The sequence below is a fragment of the Tetranychus urticae genome, chromosome 3, assembly GCF_039701765.1.
Source record: "Tetranychus urticae isolate SD_2017Ah chromosome 3, NJAU_TeUrti_SD_1.0, whole genome shotgun sequence".
Classification (NCBI taxonomy): domain Eukaryota; kingdom Metazoa; phylum Arthropoda; class Arachnida; order Trombidiformes; family Tetranychidae; genus Tetranychus; species Tetranychus urticae.
The window spans coordinates 22,192,614-22,206,899 of NC_142960.1; the positions used below are offsets into that span (position 1 = coordinate 22,192,614).

A 14,286-nucleotide genomic window follows, 5' to 3' on the forward strand; every position below is an offset into this window, starting at 1 on the left:
ATTCAGATTTAATAGTTCAAATGAAATTTGAGACAGAATGTTTAAACTTAGAGGCGGCATTTTTTCAGGTATTGAGCCAATAATCTAACACAAGCTGCATATGAAATTTGAAGTTGATTGGTTAAACATTGGTTGACTATGTCTTAATCATAAATGTCTGAATCATAAAGAGGGAAAAATGAATCAAAACTTAAAGATAAAAAAGCTAGTTGGTATAAAATCCCAATGAAGATAAAGGATAAATCTCAAAAATTGAAATCTGCAAAAGTTTGTTTTCTCTGATTTTTTCATGGGATAGAATACATATAGCTACAGTAGCTAGATATGGTATATTATTAGAACTCAATTAATGAGAATTGAAAAAAATATTCTAACTAATCTGACTATTTTCTTTGGTCACAACTATTTCACAAGGGAAGGTTCTCAGATTGCAAAGTCAGATTTTTTTCAAACTTGGTGAATTCATAGCTTATCACTAAGATAATAAGCCTACCCGAGCATTTGATTCGCAACTCAATAGTTCTTTCAAAATTTAAAATCAAATTTATTATTCATAATTATTATAATGCATATGAATATTGGTCAATACAAAATGATTGAAACATAAATCTCTTTATACAGTAGGCGCATATGATAAAACATTACCATAACATAAATTTGATCTTGATTTTTGGCAAAACTATTGAGTTGCGAATCAAATGCTCGTGTATGCTTATTATCTTAGTGATAAGCTATGAATTCACCAAGTTTGAAAAAAATCTGACTTTGCGATCTGAGAACCTTCCCTTGTAAGTTACCAGTCGTCTTAAACAACATTATCAATATTTTTAATCAGTACTTGCAGTTCAATAGACACAAAAATTGGCGAATTCCATCTTTAAACTACCTGTATCTTCTAAATTGAAATGATAATGTGATTCACAGCTTTGTAAATAATAATTACCAAATATACGATCATCACCATTTGCTGATCAAACGAAATTCAGGTATATAAAGCTTCTTCCAAATCATTCGGTTATCAATCCTTTTTTGAGTCAACTTACAGCCATAATCTCGTTTAATATTTCACCATGAAATTTTCTATATATTTTATTTTGTTCTTCTTGGCCATTCTAGTATGTATTATATTGCTAACAATTAATTGATTAATTCGCATAGTGAAACCTCAAAAGATTGAATTTCACCGACATGCTACTCGTGATATAAGTATTAATGAATTTTATATTTCATTCTGTAGATTTGACCATCGTCATCGCAGTTGTTGAGCCGTCAGTCATGTGTGAACGGTAAACCATGTCCAAGAGGTTATAAATGTGCCCGGCGAGTCGGTAGATGTGTTCCTGACAACCAGAACCATAGAATAGGTTGAGAGCGAAATCATAAGTAAGTTTTTACAGATTCAATCGCCCAAGCAAAAATGTTGATTGAGAGACAAGGCGTTCATTCGCTGTCTACTAATTGTTCCATGCAAAAGGTTGAAACAACAACTCTGTTAATGAATTTACTGTATCTGATATAAATAAATAAAGAAATACTAAAATGAATTATAAATGTGTAATCGTAACTATCAGTGGATTCAATATTCATAGAGAATCTTTCATTGCTCTTCCTCAATCCCTTAAAATGTTTAATTTTGCCTAAATTATCTTAAACGATTAACTTCACTAGTTTTCTAATCAAAATCATATTGTTGACCAAGAAAAGGGAAAGAAGGTTTAGATTTAACAAGGCTAAGGATTCTCATTTTGAATACTGTAGTATCTTAGTAGATATCATTGTTTTTTGAATTTAATTGTAATTTTAATTTCTAAGTGATTAGTCGACGAATCGAAATCTAATAAAAATTAATCTTAATCTAATTTATCTCAACTCATTGCATTCTCTTTATAATTGAAAAAAAACCGGTGTATTTATAATTGTTGTGCTGAGTGTATTTGTTTATCATGATATCTTATCAAGTTCATGGACGAATGAACAACTTTGCAAATATCTTTTCGTTTCAAGGGAATAAAAGTAATGCAAATAAATGTGCAAATAGCAAGGGTTAGGAAAAGATGATACCGATTTCAAATTGAAATAACATGTATTTTTGATTTTTTGATTTCGACTTTTTGATACAGAGAAAATTCAGTCTGATATCTTTCATTTGGTACTATGATCGTAGTTTTGGGACGCACAGATAGCACGCAGATCGATTTTTAAAAAGAGTTGATAGAAAACATTTTTTGAAACCTATAAGAAAATTAACATGTAAAAATCAAGTTTTTTCGAATTCCCTTTGTTAATCCTTAAAAAACATTTTTCATGGACCTGTTTTGAAAATCGAGCTGAGCGTAATCTGTGGGCCCTAAAACTACGATGATAGTACAAAATAAAAGACAAAGGACTAAATTTTCATCGTATAAAAAACCGAACAACTTTAATAAAATGAATTACAATCGATACTTTACTTGTTTGTACAAAAAATAAAGATGATTGTTGATGTAATTAATGGTTGTTGGGTTAACAGGATTTGTAACAAGTCACTTGTATGTACAGGAGCTAAATTCAAATAAGTGCATTTATACTACTACAACAATTACAAAAAATGAACAAATTTATTCAAATAAGAAAATTGATATAATCAAAGAAATAACTAATAAAATATCTTCGTCTAGGTGGAATTAACTAATAAAAGATACAATTATTAAACAATTGTAAATATAACCAACCTAGGTTAAACAAAACATATTATAAATAGACAATTAATACATTGATAATTTTCCATTAAATTCAAGGGTACATTCGATGGTAACCCCTGAGCGAACTCAGCAAAAGTGGAGAACTGCGATAAAGCTCGGTGAGTTAAAGATACCACATCAACAGAACCAGCAGGCAACTGGAAAGCAGAAGCAACAGAATCCAAAAAAGCCCGAGAATCCGCAACTTTCTTAACTGTAAGCGCGACTCCATCAGTAAAAGTACTACAAATAGGCATATCATAACCATCCGGCATAACGGCCAACGAAACTAAAACTACGCACAAATAGCACGCAGATCGATTTTTAAAGAGTTGATGGAAAACATTTTTTGAAACCTATGGGAAAATTAACATGTAAAAATCAAGTTTTTCCGATTTCCCTTTGTTAAACCGTAAAAAACTTTTTTCATGAACCTGTTTTGAAAATCGAGCTGAGCGTTATCTGTGGACCCTAAAACTACGATGATATTACAAAATCAAAGACAAAGGACTAAATTTTCATCGTATAAAAAAATCTAATTAAAAATCGAAAATCAACATATAATTCGAATACGGTATCATTATTTCCTAACCCTTTGTATTAGGTAAACCACAAAGTCTTTGACAGTTTTCTAATAATTGATTTAAAACATTAATAAACACAGTTAAATCTATTTAATTATTATGATATTTTCTAAAATAATTTATCAATGTTTCTTCTACAATTTGCACCCAATTCCATGATTAAAAACATTGATTAACATACTTAAATTGTGATTTAACTAAATCATCATTTTTTGAAAATTTTTAGTTTCAAATGAGTTTAGTGATGACATTGTTGATTAAGAATGATCAGCAATTCGTAATTAAGAAAAATTAATATCAATAGAAAGCTCAAAATGTGTATAATTATCGGACAAAAATTTTAAAATTCTAATCATTACCAGTATTTAATTATCCTGTTTCATCACTGATGTGAAGGGTAGAGTTACCCAAAACCAAATTAAATCATTTAATCATCTATCATAAGGTTGATTATTAAGAGTTAAAAGTTTAAAACTTGATTATAATCCCTAAAGTATTGCACATAATTTCATTTTTGTTTCTCACCAGATTTGTAATCACAAGACTAAGTCTTTTTGCCTTTCTTTAATTTTCATTTTTCTGTCTAAGAAATCTTTCTAATTGTCTTTCGACAATTGTCTGATTTGTCTAAATTTGATAAATTCTCTTTTCCTTTTCCTTTGTAAAAGATTGGGTTTCCTTCCGATCTGATTGGTATAAATACCAATGGGTTTTGATTAATTAATTGTCTTTTTCAATCTTCCTTATGTTCCTTTTTGCCTTAATTTGGTCTTAGTTACTCTTTCTCATGTTTAAAACAAGTGATACACATTTAAAATATAAGTTTGAAATACAGTACTTTTCGATTTAATAAATTTCCTTCTCTTTATAAAATCTCAAGTTTCATATCTTAAAGACTAAGTCTAATTATCTGATTCTGCCCCTGTAAAGTACTTGTGAAAATCCAGTTTTCCAGTATTTAAAGTGCCTTCTAAATTTGGTTAAGATAGCCTGTTCAAGTGGTAATAAAGACTAAGTCTATGCTGTTAGAATTGAAAGCCAGTGAACTATTGGTAGTGCTACTGATATTGCTGTCTGAATTATATTGTTCTACCTTAAGCTTGTTTTGGTTGGAATTTGGTTTCACTTTCTAAGCTTTCTGACTCGTGCCTGGTCCAGCTTTAGTACGCTATACCTGTCCAGTTAACAGTCTAAGACTTAACCAACAACATTCTTGTGGCTTTGTGGTTACTAATTCTGTGGTTAAGAAAAGCTAATCCCTCGATAGTCTAAGACTCATTTCAGTTGAACTCTAAAGGTGATCCTAAAAGAACCTGAGTATTCAGGATTTGAAAGGCTTGAATAATCTTCTGAGTTGTAATAAATTGTGTTTGATTTGTACGCAATTAAAGTGAATTTATTTAATTCGGTGAATTAGTTTAAAACTATGAACTCTTCCTTTCAATTGGCGACCTCGGCAGGATTGCCATTAGTGAATTCCTGTTATGAAATTGACTATTGTTTTACGGTTACTGAAAGTGATAAAACCAACGATGAACAGAAAGATCAGAATGATCAAAGTGATAAAAGTGCTAATCAGTCTAAGACTTCAACTTCGCAAACTCAAACAATGCCATCATCAAAAAATTTTATCAAGAATATGGATTCTCTTGAAATGAAACTTTATTTAAAGAATTGGAATGTGCGATTCATTGACAATGATGAAATTGTGAAAGAAAATTTTTATGATGCCATACAAACTATGTTTGCCCTCGAAAGTGTATTTGATGCAACCGATGAAATGGTTGGTGATACGTGTTTTAACGCTCTAACAAGAAAGACAAGTTTTCCTGATTGGATTAAGGAATTGAGAGCTCAAGGCGTAACTGAACATGATATACGAGAAATCATAAGAAAAATGGGTTTCGATCCAACAACGATGGTGCTGACTAGTGACGTCTCAATTAGAAAATTGCCGATAGCATCTCCTGCGAAAAGATTACTCGAATCTATGGTTAAGAAATGGGCTAAGCCTGCTGAACCAATTGTTACCCGACAAGTTATCAACCCCGGTATTGATGTGAAAGACATCCTTGAAAGAACTTTGCCTGATAACTCTCAACATTCTCAAAGTCCTCATGCCTTAGGCAATAATGCAACTGTAACTAGACAACAGATTGAAGATGCAGATGAAAATGAACATCCTGAAGATGCAGATAGTGATGATGAACCTCGTGCTTTGAATGAAACCGTAGTTTCACCAGTTAATCAAACAATTCAAACAACAGTTCCAAGAACAGAAAAAGTTGAGGAGAAAGCTAAGGCTGAACCTAAAACTTATGCAAAATGCAAACCAAAGCTACCTAAGCTTCCTGTCTACACTCAAGATGCTATGGATCCTTAGCAATGGTTACAGACAATTAAAAGGATTCTATCTTTGGAACGCTGTCATGATGACGATAAGTTGTATGTTTTGCAGAAAGCTATGGCGTATGATTTCTTGCCCTACGCTAAGATATTAGATAAAGAAAAGCACACCAGCGAATCTTACATTGCTGCATTGGAAGATAAATTAAGAAATCCAGCGGTAATTTCACAAGCTACATCTGAGTTTCATCAATGTAAGTGGAATTTTGATTCACACCCTGCTGAATTTATTAGAAAGTTGGAAACGATGGTAATTAAAGTCAAAGGTGAACCCTCTCCTCAAGAGTTCATACAAGATGTATTGATAAGATTGCCAGCAGAAGTCAAAGACTCATTATTTAGGTCCAAATCAGTTCACGATATTCAAGATCTAACTGCCGCTTTGGTCAACGAGTATAATATTGAGTTGAGAAAACGCTCTGAGCGTAAGGAATCCAACAAGGATAAGAGTGAGAAACGAGGAGATGACCGTAAGCATGCTGCCGTTAATGTTAATGCTAGTGGAACTAGTGGAGCATCAGCATCCTCATCAAGTCGTACGGGGAAAACACCTTTCAGGTGTTACAATTGTAATAATTTGGGTCATTCATCGAGAGAATGCTGTCAACCCAGAAGGTCTAAGACGAGTGAAAATCCTAATTCTAACAAGAATGAAGGTCGAACTGAACGGTTTCAACCCGCTCAGCTAAGGATGGCTAATGCACCAACGTTTGGTCAAAGTCAGAATCAACAAAATTCGAATCAGCCACAGGCTAAAGAATCAGCTAATTTGGTACAAGAAACTAATGTGGTTAATGCATACATGGCGAGAGCACCAGCTAAAGAATATTCATTTGTGATGAATGAGAATGGTAATCAAGAAGTTGAATTGATCACCAAAATTGATCCATCACCAAGAAACTTTCTGACAGTCAGATTGACTTTATGTTACCCAACGAGGGAAATATTTAAAGTAGGTGATGTGCTACTGGATACTGGCGCTTGCACAAGTTGTATTGATTATCAATTTGCCCAGAAAATGAAAGCCTTCATATGAAGTCGAGAATGAATTTCTGTTCAAGTGGTAATAAAGACTAAGTCTATGCTGTTAGAATTGAAAGCCAGTGAACTATTGGTAGTGCTACTGATATTGCTGTCTGAATTATATTGTTCTACCTTAAGCTTGTTTTGGTTGGAATTTGGTTTCACTTTCTAAGCTTTCTGACTCGTGCCTGGTCCAGCTTTAGTACGCTATACCTGTCCAGTTAACAGTCTAAGACTTAACCAACAACATTCTTGTGGCTTTGTGGTTACTAATTCTGTGGTTAAGAAAAGCTAATCCCTCGATAGTCTAAGACTCATTTCAGTTGAACTCTAAAGGTGATCCTAAAAGAACCTGAGTATTCAGGATTTGAAAGGCTTGAATAATCTTCTGAGTTGTAATAAATTGTGTTTGATTTGTACGCAATTAAAGTGAATTTATTTAATTCGGTGAATTAGTTTAAAACTATGAACTCTTCCTTTCAGATGAAATTGCCCTTTTTGGTAAGACTGCATATTACGAACCCCGTTTGATTTTGATGAAACTTGGTGTACATACTTATTTTGTCGTGAGATTTCGATTTATGAAGTCTCTACTTGCGGAAATGCTTACTTCCGGAGATACCGGAAGTGGCTCATATCTCAGGACTGGGTATAGTTGGCCTGACATAGATCATATATTTGAATAGTTCACGTAGAGTTCTACACACATGTAAAATTTCATGAAAATCGACGCATGCGCAGAAAAAAAATTGCAAAAAAACGGCCAAAAATAAGGCATTTTGGCAGATCTTTCTCTCTGAGCACTTATTAGTTAACCTCAACTATATCAATAGCATATCATTCGATAGTACACATCATGTTGTATGTAAATGTGACTTTTGCGGGATATCTGATCATGAATATTGCCAACAGCTAAGTTAGAATTAGGAAATTAGGTTTAATACCCCTTATAAATTGTAAAAATTTGAAATTTTCCATAGACTTGCATGTTAAAATTCATGATATGCTAGAGATGGCCCGGCTAATGTAGAGTAAGGGATATTAGGTTAATTCAGGGTAGTTAAGTTAGGGCAGGTAAGAGTAGGATAGGTTAGAGTAGCGTAGGTTAGAGTAGGGTAGGTAAGAGTAGAGTAGGTTAGAGTAGAGTAGGTATCATACGGTAAGGCATAGTATGCAATGGTAAGCTTGAGTACAGTAAGGCAGGATACGTTGGTTAGGTAGGTAAGCGCATGACGAGGCAGGACATCGTAAGGTATGGTAGGTTGATGTACTTAGTGCTTAGGTAGTAGTGCTTGGTATGGTGAGGTATCACAGTAAATAAGTAGGGTGTGGTAATGTTAATATGTTAGATGGACTAACACGAGTGGGGGCTACTTGCGAGGCTGCGAAGCAGCCGAGCGGGTTTGGGAAAGCCCCACCCCCACCCCCTGACCTAGGATACATCGGCGCTCCGCGCCGATGTATCCTAGGTCAGGGGGTGGGGGTGGGGCTTTCCCAAACCCTACTGGCCTGCTACATAGCTGCAAACCCAGTTTGCTTGTATAGTAGTACAGCATGGATTCTATTCGTTGTGTCTGTAATCGCAGCACTTTTATGGCGTGCTGCGTGTCTCTACGTGAGAATCGATGTTCAATCTACATTTTTTTGCCTTTTTTCTAGGTTTTCCATTTCTTGCAATACGAATCAGCCAAATTCCTTGCGTGGCGAGAACCAAAACTGATGTTTTGACAATGCAAGCATGCAAATCAATTTTTTGCAATCACATTCTCCATTTTTATGGTTGAGTTTGACTCTATATCCCTCATTCTGACCATTTTTGCTTAAAATGCCTTATTTTTGGCCGTTTTTTTCAATTTTTTTTCTGCGCATGCGTCGATTTTCATGAAATTTTACATGTGTGTAGAACTCTACGTGAACTATTTAAATATATGATCTATGTCAAGCCAACTATACCCAGTCCTGAGATATGAGTCACTTCCGGTGTCTCCGGAAGTAAGCATTTCCGCAAGTAGAGACTTCATAAATCGAAATCTCACGACAAAATAAGTATGTACACCAAGTTTCATCAAAATCAAACGGGGTTCGTAATATGCAGAATAGCCCCCTTTTTTGACAATTTTCTATGAGATTTTTCTATTGACTTTTTTATTAAATTCCGAAAAATCCACAAAACTGTAAAAGTTTCCTTTCTATGGAGATTCCATGTTAAATGAGATATTAATTATTCAGAAATAATTAAATAATGCTAATAATTAGAGTTTTGAAATTTTCGTCAATTATAATATGGAGTTTGAGCTTTCGATTGATATTAAAATTTTTTGATTATGAATTGCTGATCATTTTTAATCAACAATTCAATTTGGAATTAAAATTTTCAAAAAATGATGATTTAATTAAATCACAATTTGAGTATGTACAACAATGATTTTAATCATGAAACTGGGAACGAATTGAAGAGAAAACATTGGTTAATTTTTTTAGAAAAAATCGAAACAATTGAATAAATTAAACCATGTTAATTAATTGTTTGAAAATAATTATTGAAAACTGTCAAAGACTTTTGTGTTTACCTAATACTTGCTTGAAAGCTTAAAGCTTGATAAAAGCTTAGTTTTTTGCTATATTTTTGATAGCATCCAACTCTTAATTTAAAGGGTGTTGAGGTTAGTAAGGTTCAAGCAATCACTTACCCAATGTTGATAAAAAGATAAAGATGATGATAATGAAGATAACGATGGCAAAGATGGTTGATGAAGGTGAAAATGATGAAACAAAAATAATAACAAAACAACATGGCTGAATCAGTTTCTTACCGTGCCCTTGTGGTCATCAGTTTTTTTTTAAATTATCGACAATTTGACACTGATACAGCTCGCTGTGAAAAGGTAAACTTGGAACTAACCCAAAGTGGATATCCATCGATGTCAAGGCAAAAAATGACCAAATTAATCAAAAGGTTCAGGACAACAGGAACGGTCGAGAGAAAAGAGGTGAAGAGGAGAAGAGAATACAAAAAGACGGAGGAAGTGATGAATATGGTGAGAGCTGATCCAAAAATTTCACTGAGGAAAGCAGCAGCAGTGGTTCAGGCTCATCCAACAACAGTCCTCAATATTTTCAAGAAAAATAATCTTCATCCTTACAAAACAGTTGAAGGCCAAAAACTGAACCAGAATCAAATCAATGGAAGGATGAGTTTTTGTGTGAGGTTGAAGCAAATGCTTCGTTTGGATCAAATCGATTGGACAAAAATCTGGTTCTCTGATGAGAAGATTTTCACCTTAACTGGACGAGTTAACCGACAAAACCATCGAATGTGGTTACCAAAAAAACCAAAAGAGCCAGAAGTTAACCAGTTAATTGCTCATCCACCACAGGTTCATGTTTGGGCAGCATTGAGTTGGAATGGTTTGATTGGACCTTATTTTTTCAATCGAAGTGTCAACTCAGCTACCTATCAAGAATGCATCTCCGATTTTTTCATTCCTGAGCTCAACAAAATTGACCAACTTACACCACAAACCTGGTATCAACAAGACGGGGCAACGCCCCACTGTACCAACGATGCCTTGAATTTATTATGGAGATATTTTGGTGAAAATTTAATCAGCCGAAGGAGTGACTTTGAGTGGCCATCAAGTTCCCCTGACCTGAATCCATTGGACTATTTTCTATGGGGTTATATTGATGACCTTGTGCGAATGTCTAACCCTTCCACCTTGCCTCAATTGAAAAATTTGATTATTGATAAGTTTAAATGTGTTACCACCGAAATGTTATCCAATACAATTGAAAATTTCAAAAAGAGAATCGATAAATGTATCGAGGCCAGAGGCTCTCATTTCGTTCATTTACTGTAAATTATGTCTTTGTTGTTATTTTTGTTTCATCATTTTCACCTTCATCAACCATCTTTGCCATCGTTATCTTCATTATCATCATCTTTATCTTTTTATCAACATTGGGTAAGTGATTGCTTGAACCTTACTAACCTCAACACCCTTTAGTTGATAGCTTAGAAAATTGGCACTTGAATTCACATTGCAAAGAAGCTTTTAGTTGCATTTTTGCCGATTAATTTTCTGTTTCATGAAGCTCCCAAGTATGAATCGAAGCACATTACGATCCTCATTCATCTGCATCTTAAAATCATTGGATTGAATCATTGTGATTCACGTTTCATCAAACGATGCCACAGGTTATGAAAGCTATTCAAACTAATAGATTAAATAGACTAATGCTGAAATGGGCGGTAGGTTCGTGGATGAACTATCCCTACATTGGCGCGTTTATAACTCAGCAACTATGGAAACTAGAGAGACATGATATAAGCCATTCGATAATAAAAAAATTTGAAAGTTTTGTATGTCGTTACTTTGGGAATTTTTCGAATACGGGTGTTTTTCGGTAAATCGTCAAAGTTGAAAAAGTGTCACATTTTGCTGTGCGTGATTTTTTCTAATTTTTTATCGAGCCATATTAAAAAAATATTGCCATATTGCAAAAATTTTATTTCCGATGGTCTTTTGCTGAAAATGCTCCGATAAATGGTTCTTGAGATATCAGCGTTCAAAGTAAGGGAATTCTCCCATAGGAAACAATGGGACGCAAAAGAAAACACGCAAATGACAAAACGAATGTGCTTAATCGATCAGAAAGGAAGCAAATCAGTATGCAAGACGAAACGATCACCATCATTCAGCCTACCCAAACAGTTCACTCTGGAGAGTATAACCTGCGCTTCATCAAGCACATCAAAAACCTTCGGGTTAATGATTCTTTTTCAATATTTCGTATGTCAAAATAACTACCAGGCGAATAACATAAGTAAGTCAGGCTGATTAATTCGACTGGAATCCCTATTATCGAAGAAAGCTGTCAAGATAAAATTGAATGTCAAGTTGAATCTAGAGCGAAATTGTAATGAAACATGAGAAAATGGCTTATCTGGTTAATAACTTGTTGATCTTTGTATCGAAAACTTTCATCCGACCGTTCTACTACTATATCATGATATCCCTCATCTGCAACCTTGACCTTTAAGGTAACTAAATAATTGATCGGAAAACTATAATATTAATAACATCACTGTATTATCATTATCATTAAATAAATAGATGTACCTTTATCTGAGCTATCATCTTTTTCAATATTTTTAAGTGAATTATCCATTGACAGGAATAAAAATTATTTTCTGTGAAAGTATTCACTGTGAAAAGACTTGATCGGCAAAAATGAACTTGTTAGAGCAAAATAAAAAACAAAAGACTCACAAAGAAATGTTGATCACAACTGAAACTTGTGTTCAAAACTTTACCCTAATCTTAATTATTATCTCAAAAAAAGCAAAGACTCACTGTCTTATACAGAGGAGTTGCTTTCCGACTTGCATGAACAGATAAAGCAGCCAGGAAGGTATTTAAGCTTCCCCTGTTAAGGCATCGCCGCCTTTTACAAAAAGATATATGGACATTACATTGAGAATTAATTACATTACAAAAAGATATTAAATTAGTTGAAAGACGTGTTAGTATTTTTGCTTCTTTGTTTGTATGGTCAATTTTATCAGTTTTGAAATCAGTTATAATATCAGTTTTTGACATGTGGAGCATATGAGTATTATTGCGTCCAGATAAATTTATGACGCTTATGAAAACTTATCGAACGTATCGATGATTGTCTTGGGTTTTCGCATTTCATAATCGCTTTTGGATGTGCATTCATAATGCTCGTTACGAAATGGTTAAGGAGAAAAATTGCGAAACGGTAATAAATGATTTCACAGGTTATGAAAAGCTATTCAAACTAGTAGATTAAATAGACTAATGCTAATTTATTGAAATTATCTAGTGATGAGTTGGAAGATTGCTTCAGCTGGATATTATGAACATTAATCATCCAAGGTAGTGGAAATAGAAATTTAGACATTCATTGAAATCAAATGAGACAAAATGAATAGCCTTTCAGGCACCATTTACCAAGCATCAAGCTAACAACCTAATTTTAATTATATCAAGCTTTGAGTCGATTTGTCAAACATTGACCGATTAAGCCTTCATTAATTGGATCAAAAAAGTAAAATTAAGTAAAATTTGAGTGTAATATCTGTGCATGTTGTCTGTGAATAGATTCAACAGCATTAACTAAACTATTCTGACCTAAACAGATTTATACTCCAGTTTAGCAATTTTTGCAGATCGACTCTTTAATTTCATTACAAAGACGTACAGCCATAACCTTTTGATAAAAAAAACTTGAAACTTGATATAAAATGTTGACCTCTTGTGAAGATGTTCAGATAGAACACAAACAAACTAAAATTGCGATTCCTAAACTTTTGGCATCGACAGGGTAATCGGAAAGTTTATCGTGTATGAATTAGAGCTATTTGCCTAACCTTGTTAGAAGAGTAAGGCAGAATAAAACAAAAAACCAAAGAGTGTCTCTGCACGTAGAAGGGGAAAAAGCCCCACACACCAGAAACTTTACACAAATATTACAAATAAAACAGCTCTCTTTGACGGAAACAAAGGATGTTTACTCTTAAGTTACATTTATTTGTAAACTTGATTGAGTGATTAATGTTTATACAATGCAGATGCAACAATCCAATTCAATCCAGTTTATCAACGTTATAGGGCAATGGAAAAACTGACACATTCAGATTTAATAGTTCAAATCTGGCAAAGTTTTCTCTGATTTTTCATCTGATAGAATACATGTAGAAACAGTAGCTAGTTATGGTATATTATCAGAACTCGTTAAATGAGAATTGAAAAAAATAGCTCTTTAACTAATTTGACTGTTAAATAATTAGCAAAACAACTCATGTGTCAATTCTAGTTGCACTACATTAATAGCCATTGATGAATTGCAGTTTTTGTGCGCTATACTTTTGGTTATTTATTTTTTCAGTCACAAATATTTCAGTTACCAGTCGTCTTAAACAACATTATTAATATTTTTCATCAGTTTTTGCAGTTCAATGGACACAAAAAGATTGGCAGATTTTATCCTTATACAGCCATGAATCGAAAGTTGAATCCACTTTTTGAGCATTTATTATCCAATCTATGATTAACTTAATCAATTGCTGATTAAAAAGCTGCTAACCCATACATCCTGAGTCGCAATATCTAATTTAGATAATAAAACTAATAGCTGATTACCTGCGAAATCGATTTGTAAAGTGGATTAAACTTTCAATACACGGCTGTATTACCTCTAAATCTAAATGTATTGATTCATTCGCATAATTTTTTTTACTTTTTGCTAACAGATTTATTTGTCCGTCTCGAGAAAGTGCAGCAGCAACGATGATTGTCTCGGAGAGCAACTCCGTCTTGGTGATAAGTGCCTCTAATAATATTTATTAGTAGATGTGTCCGTGTGTTTAATCCATGCACTGAATTTGTATCTGTACATTATCAGTGTTTCGGGATACTTAGATAATTAAACAATGTCATTCAATCCAAAATGAATGCAGAAGATTAATTATAAAAATTGAATTGAAATTTTGCATTTCATTTTCTTATCGTTCATACCATTGCAAC

At 33.5% G+C, this 14,286-nt stretch overlaps 1 long non-coding RNA gene across 1 annotated transcript; it reads left to right on the forward strand.

The window, feature by feature from the left end:
* Positions 1-1,038: 1,038 nt before the first annotated feature.
* On the forward strand, positions 1,039-1,544 carry LOC149093615 (uncharacterized). The gene is made up of 2 exons (XR_016199561.1): positions 1,039-1,115; positions 1,238-1,544. It is a non-coding gene; the product is annotated as an uncharacterized LOC149093615 (long non-coding RNA).
* The last annotated feature ends 12,742 nt before the right edge of the window (positions 1,545-14,286 follow it).